The sequence below is a fragment of the Ursus arctos genome, unplaced genomic scaffold, assembly GCF_023065955.2.
Source record: "Ursus arctos isolate Adak ecotype North America unplaced genomic scaffold, UrsArc2.0 scaffold_8, whole genome shotgun sequence".
Lineage (NCBI taxonomy): Eukaryota > Metazoa > Chordata > Mammalia > Carnivora > Ursidae > Ursus > Ursus arctos.
The window spans coordinates 72,223,324-72,242,066 of record NW_026623100.1 but is presented as its reverse complement, the minus strand read 5'-3'; the positions used below and the strand labels follow the sequence as shown (position 1 = coordinate 72,242,066).

The following is an 18,743-nucleotide window of genomic DNA, read 5'->3' as shown; positions in this document are numbered from 1 at the left end:
TGTGAGCCCTGGGAGGCATTCATTAGACGTATCTTTCAGAGGAAGGGAGACTCTCAGAGTAAGTGTTTTCCCTCCAGGCAAAAGCCAGGAAACAGCAGAGCCAGGATTCAAACTTGGGTCTCTTGGCCCTAGTTCAGGGCTGCTCCTTCTCCCCAGTACAGCTTCCCTTGGCAAGAATTGCCCCTAACCTCCTACCCTAGAGCTCTTCCCAGTAGGTATGTCTTTGTTGGGAAACACTCCAGCATGACGCTGATTTTGAGCCCTCTGGATCTGGCGGTAAGAGAGGGCTGTGTGGACAAGGAGCACTTGACTTTCCTGCATAAGACATTGAAGAGAATTTGGAGTTGAGTGGCCTCCCCCCTCAAAAAAAAAAAAAAAAACACAGAAAAACAGATGACTACACTTTGCAAAAGATAGGGAAGAATTACATATAAACATGACCAGTGAAACATTCCCTAAGGAGGGCTTGACAAAAGGATTTTGAACAGGAAGCTTTCATTTTTCTTTGTGTGATCTACTCTCCGTTCAGCTGGTTAAGAAAAGCTCACTACACACAACTGTCTCAAGGGTCAGGGAAAGGTGGTGATTTGTATTTGAGTCAGTGGAATAGAGGGAAGAGAATCCCTTGAGTGGAGGAGAGCAGCAGATGACATACAAGACAGCAGTGGGGAAAAGGTGCACAGGGACAAGGAAATTGGAACAGAAGGGGCATGAGAAGGTTAGCCCCAGGAATTTGCAAGTGTCTTGGGGAGAGTTTGAACCACCCCAATGTGAGGGCCAGAGAGTAAAGCCAATTTTATTTAGATCTTCCAAGTCAAGCTGACTTCGACAGACATATGGATGCCAATAGATCGACAGTAGCCCCCTCTACATTTTCAGAATGAGGAGCAGTGGGTGGATGATAAAGGAGCATGAGTTTTATGGAAAAAGAAAAAAAAAAGGAATCTTTCCATTTCCCAAAGTCCTTCTACATTTTGGAGGAGAGAAGGTGTTAGCTGAAAACTTTCCTGATGATGACAATTGAATCACCCGCTGAAGAGCAAACTTGATGGCATTTACAATGCATGGGTCTTATCTCCAGAGCAGGCATATGGATGCCCTGATGCCTCTTAGCGAACTCCAGGCTTCAGTCTCCTGCGAAGAGCCGCTCCTGGGTCTAAGAGATAGGTGACAATGCACATGTTGTAATCTCTAAAACAAAAGCTTGTTATGTTCTAATTTGGCTGTTCATCTGCCTAACAGGAATGGAAAGGGGGCAGGAAGTGAGTAGGTGACAGTTTCCAGCTGCTGATGACCAGCAGAGCCCGTGGAGTGACTGCAGGTGACTCCTCGTCTTTCTCAGCCACCCAGACTCTCGGAACTTAGATCCTGCCGCTGCTGACAAGGGCCCAGGGAAGCAAGGAATGGCAGCTCCGTTAGTTGCGGTGGGAGTGATTCTCGGTGCTTCTCTGTCCCTTCGTTCCCTGAAGCTGAAGCTTTGGGTCTAGGCCATCTGCACAGTGAGGCATCTAGAACCTCTGAAGGACGCTGCGGTAGAGATCCGACCATTGGCCTAAGTCAAGGACCGGCAAACATGGCTCTTCCCTTGGGCCGACGTCACCAGACCAGCCAGTTAAATTCCCTTCAAAAGGACCAATGCTGCAGCGTCCTCCACTGCTGTCTTTACTCCTTGGACGACCAGCTCCCACTGCTCCTTCAAGGCCAGGTGCCATGTCTACGGGCTCCATCTCCCTGAATCCTCATCAACACCGACGACAAGGGCGCTGTCATCCCTTCAACTGTAGGCAGGAGAAAACTCAGAAATGTAAGTGACTCATTTCCCATCTGAGTGGATTGCTCAGGAAAAGAAAAGGAAATTAGCATAAAATTTGGGAGGAAGTATTGAATAATGACTGCAAGCAACGGCTTTCTGCTCAAACAAATCTGAGCTGGAAGCCTGCCTCTGCGACTTCTGGGCTGTGTGAGCTTGGGCAAGTCCCTCAGCTGCTCTGAGGCTCACTTTCCCTCCCTACAACGTGAAGATAATCCTACTACCCATTCCAGGCCACCTGCGTGGCAGGTCACCCGGAAATGTTATGCAGTCTTCTTCTTGCTATTACTAAATGGTGGTTATTTTTTCTCTGCCCACGAATCAGGTAGGCTCATCATATGTCTCCCTACAGGGTCAGATGGTCTTTAAGGTAAATCTTTTTAAAGCGTCTCTCAAGATTTCAGCATAAAGTTGCTCTGGAAGGGCATTCTTTTTCCAGGTTTGGGAGGTGATGGTAAATGACTAATGACTGGACCTCAGTCCCACTAAGTTCCATTTTAATCTCTGTGTTTATCATCGGTGTTGTTACTCAGTAGCACAAAGGAGCCTACCTGGACTTGGCAAAAAGAACATGAATAACCCCCGTATCGATGACCTATGGCTGTGTAACCAAACACCTCAAACTTCCTACAAAAATTATCATTGCTTAGGATTTTGTGGTTCCTCTGCTGGTCTCTCCTGGGCTCACTCCGACGGTTGAGGAATGGAATGTCTGGATAGTCCAATGTGGGAGTTGGTGCTGCTTATCAGCCTGGGCTCCTCTGTCTTCCTCTACACCACCGTTCATCCTTGGGAGGACTAATCAGCTTCCTCACAGCATGGCCGCCTCAAGGCAGCGTTCCAAGAGGACAAGCGTTCAGGTGTAAGCACCTATCAAGCTTCTGCCTGAGTCATGTTTGCTCATAGCCCATTGGCCAAAGCGAGTCACATGGCCAAGCTCAGCATCACGTGGGAGGTGACGTAGACTTTATCCCTTGATGGGTGAAGTGGAGAAGAATTTTGGCCATTTTGAATCCATCACAATTACCAATATAAAATGTTAAAAAAAAATGAAGACATCCAAAAGATTTAATAAGAATAAAAAGAATCCAACTCGCAGTGTAAGGATTTCAGGTCTTCCTTGCCTCTAAGAGCTTTCAAATGCTGCCCTATCCCATATCATTTCTGAGTGAAGCACCACCCACTTGCCCCTGGGTGCGTGAACTTGGCAGGAACCTTTCCTGTCTCCTTTTGCATCCACCGGCAGGTTGCTAAAGCACCATCTTACATCTTACATTTTCTCTTTTGGGAACTGCTGTACTCCTTTATTTCTTAAACCTTGATCAGAAGACAAATTTACTTCTATAGTCTCCCCACCCCCTGCCCGAAAGCCCCTCCAGCCGGGTAACCAGTATCTGCCTCCAGGACTGACGGATGTGATGTGATTGACTGATCTATTATTACTACTATAATTTTTTCTAATTGAAATTGCAATGTAATTATTACTTTTTGCTAACCCTATTAACATTTTGGAGACCACCTTTTCGTCTTATTTTAATTAACAGAGAAATATAAGTATTTCTTATAAAAATGGCTTATTATTATACTTACTGTTGCCTTTTTAATTAAAATTATAAACTAAGCATCTTTGCAAATCTCTTTTTGTATAGGTGTTTACATAAATATTAATATAACAATACACAGTATATAAACAAATATTTTGAATTTTTAACCTCTAATATTACGTTTGTTTAGTGGTGCTAAAATATATTTAATCAATCTTCTGATGATGAACATTTAGGTTGTTTTCATTTCTTTTATTAGAATAAACCATGTTGCAATGAATACCTTTTTATATATAACTTAATAAACTTATTATGATTACTTCCTTAGTATATATTCCTGGAAATAGGATCCCTGGGCCAAAGGATGCATACAATTTATACAACCGACTTTGTCAGCTTGCCCATTAAATAATTTTACGAGTTCATATTCCCAAGAATTACGTGTAAGAGCAAGAACACCCCGTCCTCCCAGCTTGTGATTATGTTTAAAATCCCAAGTTTTGTTCTGTTTTATTTTTCCAAGACAACAAGCAACGAGTTAAAAGTTGAGTATTTCAGCCTAGAGAAAGAGAAAAATCCTAAACTAAACAACTTAATTTCCTGACCGCCTGAGAGCAGCCTGGATGAGAACATCCCAGCCCAGGGCTCCCTGGAGACTGAGAGGAGAGAGAAGTCAGAAGAGCAATTGAAGGGAAAGCCCAGTCCCCTGCACTCAGTGGAACAGCCGTCTCTTTGCTGATCAGGCCTCACACAGGAGCCCCCAGGACCAGGTCAGGGCACATCCAAGGGCGCCTCCAAAGCCAGACTCTGCTGACACTTACCCCAGCAAAGGGACCCCACTTCAGAGGCTGGGATATTTTTCAAGCCTAATTCAAATCCCTCACTGTCCTGGGATGACCATAAGATACCAAAATAGCCCTGTCTCTTATGGGAAAGCTATCATTTCCACTCAGACCTGATCACTGCGTCAAGCTTTGGGATTGCTACAGCTTGGCAAGGAAAAAGTCCTTATTTATCCTTTGACAAGCTGAACAGAATTATTCCAGCAACCCACCATGGACACAACCTTTCCTGCAATGCAAAACCCCAAACTCCATCTCCTTTACTCATTGCTTTGCCCAAAAACTTCCTTCTCATTACACTTAGAGCTTCCTGCTACTTACACGTGGGACTCTGCAACAGAAAACAGTTAAAAGTATTTGGACATTCGGAGTCTCCTTCCAAATAGTATCAGAAAAGGGATTTTCATCTCTTTGTTGTGCTCTAAATGTCCTGATTAATGTCTGAAGTAACTCTGGGGATTTTTCTGTGAAGGTCTTCACAGGGCTTTGCCTGGAATCTTAATGCCAGGGGAATGCATGCACTGGGGCTGTGGCTGGATAGTATAGAGCTTCGATGATTTTGCTTCCATTTTGCTTATAAAATATTATATGTGTATATTTTCTCTTCCAGACCAGGGGAAACTGCCGAGGAAGCAGAGTGCCAGCCCCAGTCTTCCCCTCTGGCAACCTTTTGGTAAGGTGAAGGCCTTCCAAAATTCTGAATATCAAAGTAAATCTTTGTTACAATATCTTCTTTCTTCACACTTGAATGCAAAAATTTGATGGCTTTTCATTTATATTATTTATTCATGTCAGAGCAAGAGGTGCCCTTAGAAATCAGTCTTCTAACTCAAATCCCTCATTTGGAAAAACTGCAGCCCAGAGAGAGGACATGAGGTGCCTAAGCTTATATATATATATATATATATATATATATGTTGTTGTTACCAGCCGAGCTCTGGACAAAGGGTAAGCCTTATCATGTGTGGTGAGAGGGAGTGCCTTTGCCTCCTTTTCAAAGGCAAAATGGTGGATCCATTTTGAGGCTATTTCTAAGTGGTCTTTAGGCACCCAGCACAGTGCTGGGCACTTTACAGTTTATCACACCAATTATCCTCGTAATTCTATCAGTACCATTATCCTCATTTTATAAGGAGGGTTTCGGAGAGGTTTTATAAGTTGCCTAATATGATGTTTTCATTTTTTATGGTTTCCATAACAAATTGCCACAAATTTAGTGTTGTAACACAAATTTGTCATCTTACTGTTTAATAGCTGATAAGTCTGAGCTGGCCTCATCAGGGCAAAACAGGATGCTGAGAGCATTGTTGTCCTTCCCCAGGCTCTGTGTGAGGATTAGTTTTCTTGCTTTCTCTGGTTTCTAGAGGCTTCTTGGCTCATTGGTGCCTTCCTTGATCTTCACAGCCAGGAACAATAGACCTGATCCTTACACTGTATCTCTCTGATTCTTTGTCTTCCATCTTGTCTCTCTCTGACTACAGCCAGGAAAGGTTCTCTGCTTTTAAGGACTTCTGTGATTATTAGCTCAGGCTTGCTCAGATAACCTAGGACAATCTCCCCATCCTCAGGGTTTGTAATCGAGTTGCAAATTCCCTTTTTCCACATAGGGTAACATATTCACAGGTTAGAACATGGGCATACTAAGGGAGGTCATTATTTCGCCTACCAGTCTACTCTCTGGTCCCCAAAGACATCTGTCCCACATGCAAAATACGTTCTTCTTATCTCAAGGTCTCCAAAGTCTCAACCCATTATGTGAGAGAAGCTAGTATGTGGCAGGGTAGGTCTCTGGTTCCAAAGCCCATCTGATGGCTGGCCAATGACACATGATGCCATTTTGCTAAAACATGGAGATGTTGTTCTTTTACTGATTTGCATGAGCTCCCAAATCACAGAGAGTTAAACTGTCAGCTCTGTGAAGGCAGGAGACTGTCTAGTCTGTCAGTCATTCCATCCCAGCACCTACTACACAGCAAGAACTCGAATTTTGCAAAGCAAATGACTGTTGAAGAAAGCAAGTATTTAAGTGAACCAATGGCATAAGCAGTGTATGGAGACATATACTCATTACTTATTTTTCCTGTTGCAAAAAACCTTGTATTCTTCTCACTGTTTTTCAGAGCCATTTGAAAACAGATTACAAACCTTACCAGAGCCAAGGTTGCTCTTCCAGGTAAACTTATCAAGCTGCCTATGCTCCATCTGGGTTTTAATTACTAGTAAATGTCTTTTCAGGCACTATGATTCCCACCAAAATTGGATCCCAGCCCATAGATTCTGTTTTAGTTTTAAATATAGCCATTGAACTTATAGATTGCCAAATATTTGTTATTCTCGGTATACTTGGGTATATTCTGGGCGTAAGCATCCTGATTATTTTTGTAGCTAGAATGCTCTTCTGTAGTTTTTCCTAACATCCCCCTCCATGATGATTTCTGTAGTGGAACACAGGAGAAAGCCGTATCATTTTCCCAAAAAAGTATTTAAAAAAAAATTTAGCTTAGGGGTGCCTGGGTGGCTCAATCAGTTAAGCATCCAACTCTTGATTTTGGCTCAGGTCATGATCTCAGGGTCATGAGATTGAGCCCGGCCTCAGGCTCCACACAGGTCGAGCCTGCTTAGGATTCTCTTTCTCCCTCTCCCTCAGCCCCCTCCACCCCATGCTCCCGAGCTCTCTCTCTCTCTCTGTAATAATCGTAATCATAATCATAAATTTTTTAAAAATTTAGCTTAGATTAGTACTAGCCAGGACTGGGAGTGGGAGTAGAGATTAACTGAATGAGCACAAAGGATTTTATTGTAGTGATAGAAGTGTTCTAAAACTGGGTTTTGATGATGGTTGTGTAACTGAGTAATTTCTCTTAAGATTATTAAATTGCACACTTAAAATAAGTGAATTTTTTGGTATGTAAATTATATCCCAATAAAGTTGTTAACGAAGTAATTTGCCTATCATCCACTCAAAAACACTGTCCATGTTTTGTGTTAAATGTGATTATTTTTTTTACCAAAGCAGGTCTCTAAATACAGTTTTCATAATAATAAAACCTAAGCTTCTTCAGCTGTATCTTGGTCTATTAATAAGCAGAGCTGTGCATGGTCGCACTTAGCTGCTCCAGAAGTAAACATGTCATGCTTATTTGCCTTTGTCTTCCCAAATAACTTAAGAGCAAATAGACATTCATTCTTAATCTTTACCCGGTTTTGATACTTGGTTTATCTTAAATTTATCGGAGTAATTGTTTTGATATGATTCAGAACCAGGCATTTTTTTATGTCTTATGATTCATTTTGAAGGAGTAATTCAACCCCCAATCCATCCATGTGCTTCTATAGAGACAATTTCGTTTCCCAGGACAAATAAAGCCCAATATGCTGCTATATACACAGTGGTCTGATAAACAAAAAGAGAAAACCTAGTACGTATCAGCTTTTCAGCATTTGTGGACTTGAACATCGGCCACTTAAATGTATGTGTGGGCCAATATACACAAATATAAATATTCTTTAAGGGATTGCTAGGTTTAGGGGCACCTGGGTGGCTCAGTCGTTGAGTGGTTGAGCAACAGACTCTTGATTTCGGCTCAGGTCATGATCTCAGGGTCTTGAGATGAATCCCTGCCTCAGGCTCTGCACTGAGCACGGAGCCTGCTTAAGATTCTCTCCTTCCCTTTCTCTTTGCATCTACCCACCCCCCACCACCCTGCTCACTCGCATGCTCTGTCTTCACTCTGAAATTGTATAAATAACTCAGGAGCTTGATGGACGATTCTGTGTTCCTTAGACACTTGGACTGGCCCTCTTCTCATTAGAGAGAGCATATGGTACAAGTTTAGAGTCTCCAGGCTTGGTTCCCATGTGAACCTTTGGCTTCATTTCTTGCTCTCTGCTCTCTAGTCCAGGGTTTCTTTCCCATGAGGTTCATTGACATACCTGGTGGAGGCTGTAAAAGTGCAGATTCGAAACCTACGGAAGTAGACTCTCCAAGGTAGGATTCCAGGACTCAGAATCTTTAACAAGAGTGACAGGTCATTATTATAATGCACATTACTATCTAAAATATTTGATCTGAGGATCTTGCCAATATTTGAAGATTCAGTGTGGACTCTTCAGATTTATTAACATTCCAAGACAAAGTGTTTCAGAGCAGTGTTTATCAAGCTTTAATGTGCACATGGATCACCTAGGGATCTTGTTAAGATGCCGACTCTGATTTCAGAGGTCTGGAGAGCAGCCTGCGTTTCTGCCTTCTAACGAGACCCAGGGATGCTGATGTTGCCGGTCCACGGGCCAGACTTTGATTAACGGGGCTCCAAAGCATATTCAGGCCATGCTAGAGGATCAGAACACCTCCCAGAGGACAGAGCACAGTGGCTGCTCCAGAGACCATTCTGTGTGAATGCCCTTTCAGTTGGAGTGGGAGCAAATGTGCTTCTGGGAATCTGGGCTAGGTGTAGGGGTCTGATGCCTCTCTCAGGCTGCAGAGAATGGAGCCAAGGAAGGTACGAAGGTCACCATGGGGAGGGCAGGAGTGGCATAACCTGGGAGCGGAGCCATTTAGGAAGTCTACATGCTCACAAATGTAAGGGCCAGCGAAACAAGGCATGTAAACCCTGGAAATAGAGATTGAAGATGGAGAACAAAGTCCACATGTCTGGAAAGGAGGGCAGGAGGCAGACTCGTGGTTCCCTGAATGCTGAGAGTTATCTGCAGGGGACATTTACAGAATGGCTGTGACTTCACCATAGGTGGGGAGGAAGCCACTATGAAGTCAGCATCCTCTGTTCAACCCTGGATGCATAATGTTCATACTTTTGTGGGGCCATAACTTATTTTTAAAATTATCTATCCATGTTTATATGAAGGAGTAGTTCCCAGACTAAAATATGTCTAAGAATCACCCAGGGAACCTGTTAGAACTAGGTCCTGGGCCCCACGGTCTGAGATTCTGACTCCAGTATGTCTGGAGAATCTGTGTTTTTAACAAGCATACAAGATGTTCATGCTGCAAGTGTCCCAAGGATCACACTTCGAGACAAAGGGACCTGCAATGACAAACTTACCCTTGTGACCATTTGGCCTTTCCCTGGTTGAAATTCAGAGCATTATTTGTCCTCCAGGAAAACTGAAATGTAGTCTTGTGTATCTGGAATAATACAGAGTAGCCGTGAAATGAAATAAAATTAAATAAATAGTATTGATTATAACATTACTCTGCAGTGCAATGTGGCTCAGTTTTCCTCTCCTACCTTAGCTTTTTCTGCAAAAAGTCCCCCCGCCCATTCTGTTCCATTGGTCTATGTGTCTGTTTTTGTGCCAGTACCATGCTGTCTTTGTGATCACAGCTTTGTAGTACAGCTCGAAATCCGGCATTGTGATGCCCCCAGCTTTGTTTTTCCTTTTCAACAATTCCTTGGAGATTCGGGGCCTTTTCTGTTTCCATACAAATTTAAGGACTATTTGTTCCAGTTCTTTGAAAAATGTCCTTGGTATTTTGATCGGGGTAGCATTGAAAGTGTAGATTGCTCTGGGTAGCATGGACATTTTAACTATGTTAACTCTTCCGATCCATGAGCATGGAATATTTTTCCATCTTTTTGTGTCTTATTCAGTGTCTTTCAAGAGTGATTTATAGTTTCTAGAATATAGGTCCTTTACGTCTCTGGTTAAGTTAATTCCAAGGCAACGTATGGTTTTTGGTGCTATTGTAAATGGGATGGATTCCCTAATTTCTCTTTCTTCAGTCTCGTTATTCGTGTATAGAAATGCAACTGATTTCTGAGCATTGATTTTGTATCCCGCCACATTACTGAATTGCTCTATAACTTCTAACAGAAATGGACCCTCGGCTCTTTGGGCAACTAATCTTTGATAAAGCAGAAAAAAAACATCCGGTGGAAAAAAGACAGTCTCTTCAATAAATGGTGCTGGGAAAATTGGACAGCTACATGCAAAAGAATGAAACTTGACCAATCTCTCACACCATACACAAAAATAAACTCCAAGTGGATGAAAGACCTCAATGTGAGACAGGAATCCATCAAAATCCTAGAGGAGAACATAGGCAGCAACCTCTACGACATCGGCCAAAGCAACCTTTTTCGTGACACATCTCCAAAGGCAAGAGAAACAAAAGATAAAATGAACTTATGGGACTTCATCAAGATAAAAAGCTTCTGCACAGCCAAGGAAACAGTCAAAAAAACTAAGAGGCAGCCCACGGAATGGGAGAATATATTTGCAAATGACACTACAGATAAAGGACTGGTATCCAAGATCTATAAAGAACTTCTCAAACTCAATACACAAGAAACAATTAAACAAATCAAAAAATGGGCAGAAGATATGAACAGACACTTTTCCAATGAAGACATACAAATGGCTAACAGACACATGAAAAAAATGTTCAAAATCATTAGCCATCAGGGAAATTCAAATCGAAACCACACTGAGATACCACCTTACGCCAGTTAGAATGGCAAAAATAGACAAGGCAAGAAACAACAATTGTTGGAAAGGATGTGGAGAAAGGGGATCCCTCCTACATTGTTGATGGGAATGCAAGTTGGTATAGCCACTCTGGAAAACAGTGTGGAGGTCCCTTAAAAAGTTAAAAATTGAGCTACTCTATGACCCAGCCATTGCACTACTGGGTGTTTACCCCAAAGATACAGACGTAGTGAAGAGAAGGGCCATATGCACCCCAATGTTCATAGCAGCATTGCCCACAATAGCTAAAGCGTGGAAGAAACCGAGATGCCCTTCAACAGATGACTGGATTAAGAAGTTGTGGTCCATATATACAATGGAATATTACTCAGCTATCAGAAAGAACGAGTTCTCAACATTTGCTGCAACATGGACGGCACTGGAGGAGATAATGCTAAGTGAAATAAGTCAAGCAGAGAAAGATAAATATCATATGATTTCTCTCATCTATGGAACATAAGAACTAGGATGATCGGTAGGGGAAGAAAGGGATAAAGAAAGGGGGGGTAATCAGAAGGGGGAATGAAACATGAGAGACTATGGACGATGAGAAACAAACTGAGGGCCTCAGAGGGGAGGGGGTTGGGGGAATGGGATAGACTGGTGATGGGTAGTAAGGAGGGCACGTATTGCGTGGTGCACTGGGTGTTATACGCAACTAATGAATCATCGAGCTTTACATCGGAAACCGGGGATGTACTGTATGGTGACTAACATAATATAATAAAATCATTAGAAATAAATAAATAAATATCCCCCCCATGCAATAATAACTACTGGGGTGTGTGTGTGTGTGTGTGTGTGTGTGTGTGTGTGTGTGTGAGAGAGAGAGAGAGAGAGAGAGATTTTATGATTCTACAGTTAGAAAGTTCTTTTTTTATGATTTTGTTTTATTATTTTTGTTTTTTTGAGAGAGAGAGCCAGAGAGAGAGCACAGTGGGAGAGAGGAGGGGCAGAGGGAGAGGGGGAGAGAGAGAGAGAGAAGCATAGAGCCCAATGTGGGCCTTGTCTCAAGACCCTGAGATCATGACCTGAGCTGAAACCAGAGTCAGACACTCAACTGACTGAGCCACCCAGGTGCCCCAGCAAGTTCTTTGTTTATACCAATTGTCTCATTTACTCTTCAGAACAATCTAGTAGGATAGCTATTGTTATTTGGCCTCCTTTTACAGAGAAAGAATCAAAGTCAGAGAGACTAAGGAATTTGTATAAAATCATATTACAGAGGGTCTCTGACCCCAGATCCTATATTCTGATCACCATATCTCCTAACTATTGATATTGGCTGGAAGTGTCAACGAGCCACAACATTTTCCTTCTCTCATAGCACGTGTTAGTGTGAGTTTTGTGTCCTTAAGCCTGGCTTTTCGGTGCAAAAGACATTATTTAGAAGCAATTCTGGTTTCAGATATTAATACTTAATTTTTTATAGTTACACATGCAAAAACCTAGTTCTTTTTTAACCTTTTAAGTTTACTTACAAATATTATTATACCTTTTATATATTTAGCACATTTAATAATCAGTTTGAGTTTTAACAATCTAATTAAATTTCGTTTGTATTTCAAACTGTATTTATGTGTTTAATAATCTGGTTTCACTTAGAAATACATAATATAATAAAAAAACATTAAAATAAAAAAAAAGAAATACATCAGTTGTCTGAATTAGAAATAAAACCATCCCAAGTACTTAAGTAGCTTACAAATCTAATAAATTAAACTTATGTTTATGGTGAATTTGAACTCTCAAATATTCTAATATTGTGAATATAAACTTGGAGAATGTTCAGTTTTAGAAGGTCTAAATTAATTATTCAATTGTACATTTTAAATTGATATTAAAAGCCTGAGCAAGAAAATAGGCCAATTAAAAAGCAGTCTTTCTTAAATGTATAAGTGTTAAAAATGTCATTTTCTTGTATATTTATATACTTAGTTCTAAGTTGTCTTGGTTAAAAGATGCTTACACACTAATTAAACAGTTACATCTTCCTAAGCTACTTTGGGACATACCTTTCCCAGCAATAACGTTGTACAACAAAATATTTTGGCCCCCAAACTGACCGGATTTTTTGTTAGCAACAATATCTAGTCCTGGGTTTTATTTATATCTGTAACAAGGCCTCTGTAATTTAAAGGAACTGGTTACACAGCTTTCATTTCTTAAAAAATATACTTGATGTAATTCTTCTGGCCATTCAAGTAAATCTTCATCCCACACAGGTGAGATGTTGCATTTTTGGCTCTTAAGACATTTAAGCATCTTCTAGTCTAATTCAAAAGATTTTCAAGCATAACCCATTTTAATTATTTTTATTTTTTCTTCTTAATTTTTAGGGTTGAATTTTTTCAGATATTAAAATTATTTTTGATTGACTTTTAAGTTACCTTTCTTGGCTTTGTCTGACTAGCAACCCCAGATTTCAAGATCCTTGTCTAGGATGTTGGATACCAATCAGTGAAGTGACAGGAACCAGCTAGGTGGACATGTGAGTATCCACCTTTATTACTGGAGAAGCTGAATTGAAGAACGCAGCCTGAATCTGCAACCATCCTTCCTCCCAGTTGCCTTCCCCACCCCCTTCCCAGTCAAGACCACATGGGACCACATGGGTCTGCACTAACTATGACATGAGTTAGGGTTTTGTGGTCTCAAAAGCAGGAAAGAGAGCAAGACCACAAATGGGTATTGCTTTTATTTTTTATTTTATTTTATTTTTTAAGCATTTTCTTTCTTTCTTTCTTTTTTTTTTTATTATGTTCAGTTAGCCAATGTATAGTACGTCATTAGTTTTTGACTGGGTATTGCTTTTAAATACTAACTCCACCCAGGCCAGAGACATAGCACCCCCCAAAGAGGTTCATGCTCCTCCAGAAGGGCTGAGAATTTTACTCTAGATAAGAATTCCATTGATAGAAATAAAGTGACAGGGTGTTAAGGGTCCCTCCAAAAGTTCTGAGCTGTAAATAGGAAAAATATTTTTTAAAACTTCTTTGAAAATGAGAAGATTCTACTCAACCGTAGATTACATTGATTATTGTGTCCAAAAGACTATGAATGCTGGCACTGTGTCAGAATTATTCAGGATAAGGGCTCCTGGGGGGCTCAGTTGTTTAAGCACCTGGCTCTTGATTTTGGCTCACGTCATGATCTCAGGGTCTTGAGAATGAGCCCTGTTTCACGCTCTATGCTGAGCATGGAGCCTGCTTAACATTCTCTCTCTCTCCCATTCTGCCCCACCCCTGCTCTAAAAAAACAAACAAACAAAAAAGAATTATTCAGGGTGAAAGTGAATTCTTTATTGGCAAAGGATATTTACTCTTCCCTATGCCTTGAGTGACAATTTTAATATATTGTTATGGACAAAAGAGAGAGAGATAGATAAGATTGAATGGATGGGGAAGCCCGTACCGACCAAGGAAGAATTCACTGAAAGTTGAAGCAGACATTTCTTTGGGCAATTAGAATTGCAATTCAGGAAATACAGATTCAGGTAGAAACTTGACTCTGTTGCAAGGAAGACAACAAGAGGACAGAGTTAGATGGGCAAGAGGTCATGAGTGTAGTTCTCACTTAAGTCCTCTATGTAAAACAGGGATTGAAACTAGGTTAGCTGGGATTGCTTGGGAAAATATGCAAATCAGGGATTTAAAATTTGTCAAATCCAGTTGCTCCTTTTTTTTTAATCTTATCAGTAATTTTTTATATAGATTACATGTTAAAATTATATTTTTAACACAGTTGGCTAAATAAACTATTATTAGTATTAATTTCACCTGTTGGTTGTTTTTTTCTTTATGTAAAGTTCGATGATTCATTAGTTGCCTATAACACCCAGTGCACCATGCAATACGTGCCCTCCTGACTATCCATCACCAGCCTGTCCCATTCCCCCACCCCCCTCCCCTCTGAAGCTCCTTTCTTCGAAGTGAAGAATGCAAACAATTCAGGTGTCTTGGTGAGGAGGGAGTTAAATCCAGGCTGAGGGCTTGTTGCTGGAAAAGTTCATAGTTCCTCTGGGAGGGCATGCATAAATTCCTCCTCCCTGGCGGCCTCCTGACCCTCTTGTAGGAAAGACTCTAGCTAGTCTTGCTTGCTCCATTTTGAAATCTCCTTTTACAACGATTTAATGCAAATACAGCAAATATGAGGTATTTGGATTATCCACAACCTTTCTGCTCCAAAAGTGTGGCTAGCTGAGAGTTGACTGTGGAAATTTTTATTCAGCTATGCTTTTTAATCTCCAGGATTGCCGTAAATCAGTGGGAAGCCTGGCTCACACTCCTTGTCTGACTCACTAGTAACTGTATAGGGTTGATGGGCCTTTGGGGAATTGAGTGAGTGTGGTTTTCTTTAAGATTCCACCTCTCAAGTCCTTTGCAAATTGACTGCATTTTAACTCTGTGACAAGTCTACAGCTGGCCCCTGGTTTGTCCTTATCTCCTTGAAGGGAAAGATGGCGGGCGAGCTGTCTTCTAACTCTATCTTGTCACACACCTGACTGTACCAGCACGAGGACTGGAGACTGGAGACTGGATAGGATAAAAATACCACTACCTCCCTATAATCTCTGGTCCAAGCCACCAGCCTCTTTTTTCCAGACAATTATGATAGCTTCCTGATTGGTCTCCCTTTTCCCCACTCGTGCTTCTTACTGCCAATTTCCAGCTCGGAACCCAGAATAAGTATTTTAGAATGTAAGTCAAAATGTATCACTGACCTGCCCCAAACCCTCCAAATCCTTCCCCAAATTTCAAAAACCATATTCAATTCACGTCATAAACGCAATGTGATCTGGTCCCTGGCTACCTCTCCACTGTCATCTCTCACTCTTCTCTTTACTTACTTTTCGCAGCCATGCCCACCTCACTGTTTTTAGAGCGCGGCGAACTTGCTTTGTACTAGCTGTTCTCTCTTGTCCCAGATAGCTTCGTAGCTCAATTCATCATGGCACCCCAGTCTCTGTTCAAATGTCCCTTCATCAAAAAGACCTACTATTATCGGACACATTGTTCCCTGCCACAAATTCATGTGTTGAAGTCCTAACTCCCAGTACCCCTGAATGTGACTGTACTTGAGATGGGGCCTTTCAGGAGGTGATTAAGTTAAAATGAAGCTGTTAGACTAGGTCTTAATTTGATTGGACCGATTCCCTTATACAAGGAGGAAATTGTGGACAGAGGGACACCAGGGATGTGCCTGCGCAGAGAAAAGACCATATGAGGACACAGTGGAAAAGTAGCCATCTACAAGCCAAGGAAAGACGTTAGAGGAGAAACCAACCCCACAGCCCCTTGACCTTAGGCTTCTAGACCCCAGAACTGTGAGAAAACAAGTTTCTGTTGTTTGAGCCTCCCAGTCTCTGGGGTTTTGTTACAGCAGCCCAAGCAGCTAAAACAAGCACCCTGACCATTCAATCAATAATAGCATGCCTCCATTCCCTTGACCTAAATTTGTTTTCCATCATAGTCCTTCTTCTGTGATATTGGATTACATATTTATGTTCCTTTTTATTTTTGTTCTGCCCCCCCTACTTTGATGTACATTTCATGAAGACACGGACCCTAGCATGCTCATTGCCCAGCACAGTGCCTGGCCCAGAACAGATGCTCATTAAATATTTGTTAATAAATAAATGGATGGAATAGGTTGTTGAGATTTCATATCCCCTTCCATCAGTCTTTCTCCACCTATCTGTATTCCATCTCTGTGATGCCTTCCTTGACTCCTTCCTGATTTTCCGGATACCTCCTGTCCCTGCGTCTTCCACTGAGAGCACTGATGTTAGACCCACCCTTTGGTTACCTGATGGCTCTTTGCCTCTTGACTGCTTGGCGATGCTGCTTGATCTTGTGTTTACTCTTTTCCTCCAGCAAAGGCAGGTTTGCCTGAAAAGGAGTTTTGCACTTGGTCCTGAGTGCTATGTGTCTCTATACTGCGGGCTAAAGTGTGTATCTCCAGCCATTCTCCTGGCACTCGGATTGTACAGTCTGCCCGTTCCTTATCCTGCTGAGTGAGACCGAGGCGAGGTTTCTCAGACAGATGCAGCTAATGTGTGTCCAGCCCAGGAGACACGAGGCACAAAAGAAAGCGCTAATCAATAACTTTGACTCGCTCTGCTGCAAACTTTCAATTTTGATGCTCCAAAGACTGTGTCCATTCTAATGGCTAAGTGGTGATGCCACACTCAGAACTGGGTCCATCTGCACGGCTTGCCAGGTTCAGAAGATATGGATGACTTGGTTATTTTCTGTAATGGAAGCATGGGCGGGAGCCAAGAATTTGCGCAAACTCTCCAGACCAGCATTCAAGGCCCTCCCCAAACTGCTTCTGTGCCTCATCTCCCATTGTTCGATGTAAAGCGCTGTTTCACTCCCAACAGAATGTTTACTGCTTCCTGGGCACGCCTCTGACATTCCCGTCTCTCACAGATGCCTTTTCATCTCTGATTCCTTTCTCCCTGGTTATGAGATAAGCGGTTGAGTAAGAACAGATATGACCTTTGCTTTGACGATCGACTGAACTCTCCCACCCCTCATTTTTATCTATAAGTTGCTACCCATCCTCCAAGGTCATCCTCTGTTAGTAAGTTAATGAGTAGTCAGTATGTGCCAGGTTTTTAATATTAATATTTAATATTAATAATATGTGCCTTAGTTTGTAATATTGGAAACCTATTTGATTCTTGTAATATTATGATATGGGTACATGTATTATTTCCAGGTTATAGAGGAGGGAATAGAAACAGAGATGCCATTTCCACTTCTGCAAGAGACCTCCCCTGATCTCGCCTATATGCTCTAATGGCTTCTTCATTGAACTTCAAAAGCACACATTTCTTCTGTTACTCACTTATTTGGTCTTGCAGGGTAGTTCTATGTATACTTTTCTGATTCATGCTGGCCTATGAACTCCTTAAAAGCAGATACCACCTCTTCATAATCTTTTTACTCATCATACTACTTCTTGCTAGACACAGTGCTTAAGAACTGTTTCTGGTATTGGCTTGGATTGACCACTGGGCCCTGGAAGTCCTAGGTTTGCTGTTGAGTGTGCCCACAGGACTCAAACCTTGGTGCACAGGAGGGGTACCAACCTAATTCCAACCAAGTTCTTTGGCTGTGCTTTTTGGGGGGATGTGCCTTGTCCCGACACCAGGGCTCTTTCTCGAGAACAGAGGCAGACAGCTGCTCAGGTGTCACTGTCCCTCTTTGATGATGGAGGAGGCTTTGGATGGTTTCAGGAATGCAGTGGAGATTGAACCCATCTGGGAAGACTGGCTCCTCCCATCTGCTGGGCTCTGGGCTGGAGGTGTTAAATACATCTGTCTATTATTTTATTTTGTCCTTCCGTCTAAGTCAGCAGGGAATAACTTGAGCTCTATCCTTTTTCAGGTCTAGCCCTCCTTTCTAGGAAGCTTCTTCCTTTGCTTCTTCCTCCACTCTATTCCAAGACCAATAAATGTGCCATTCACAGCATGAAGCACAGATGGCCCTGTGTGGCCTTTCACTTTCCATGGGTTTGCACGTTTCATCTCTTGGATATGATGGAAAACTCCCAGAGACCAGAGGTGGAGCCTTCTGTTTCCTTCGAGTCCCATGGCTAGGTGTGGAGCTTGGACAGACAGGTAGCTTTGTGATAGACCCACCAATAGACCACCACGTGCTTGTGGGCACTGTGGAGATCAGATAAGTACTATGGGATCAGACGATTGAGCAGATAATGAAATAAGCCAGGTGCGCCACAAGCGTATCAAGATAAATGAAGAGAATTTCAGGGAAATGTTTGGAGAGTCTGATATCATACTTTAATGGCCATGATGGAAATGTTCCATCAATTGTAGAGTGAGCCTTTAGAAATGTTAGGTAACCTACTCTTGTTGACCAATGAATGAATTGCAGCATCAAGGTTTGAAGTCAGGTCTTTTTAATACCAGCTCTGCTTTTCTCACTTGTGACACTTAGGTTTCGTTCTTGAAGGACTGTGGAACTGAAAACCAGCCCTAAGCTCCCTGACAGGGGTAGAGGGTTGAGCATTCCCAGAACTCTATCTTCT

General features: G+C 42.0%; 1 protein-coding gene across 2 annotated transcripts in view; it reads left to right on the top strand.

Annotated features, from left to right (window-relative positions):
• KCNS3 (potassium voltage-gated channel modifier subfamily S member 3) overlaps positions 1-18,743 on the top strand; it is a 235,028-nt gene that overhangs the window by 133,596 nt on the left and 82,689 nt on the right. The window contains exons 3-4 of one of the 2 annotated variants that reach the window (XR_008958183.1): positions 4,807-4,869; positions 10,032-11,215. The gene's annotated coding sequence lies outside the window, so the exon portion shown is untranslated. Of the gene's footprint in view, positions 1-4,806; positions 4,870-10,031; positions 11,216-18,743 lie in introns of those variants that run through there. The other variant, XR_008958182.1, reaches the window with a different exon arrangement.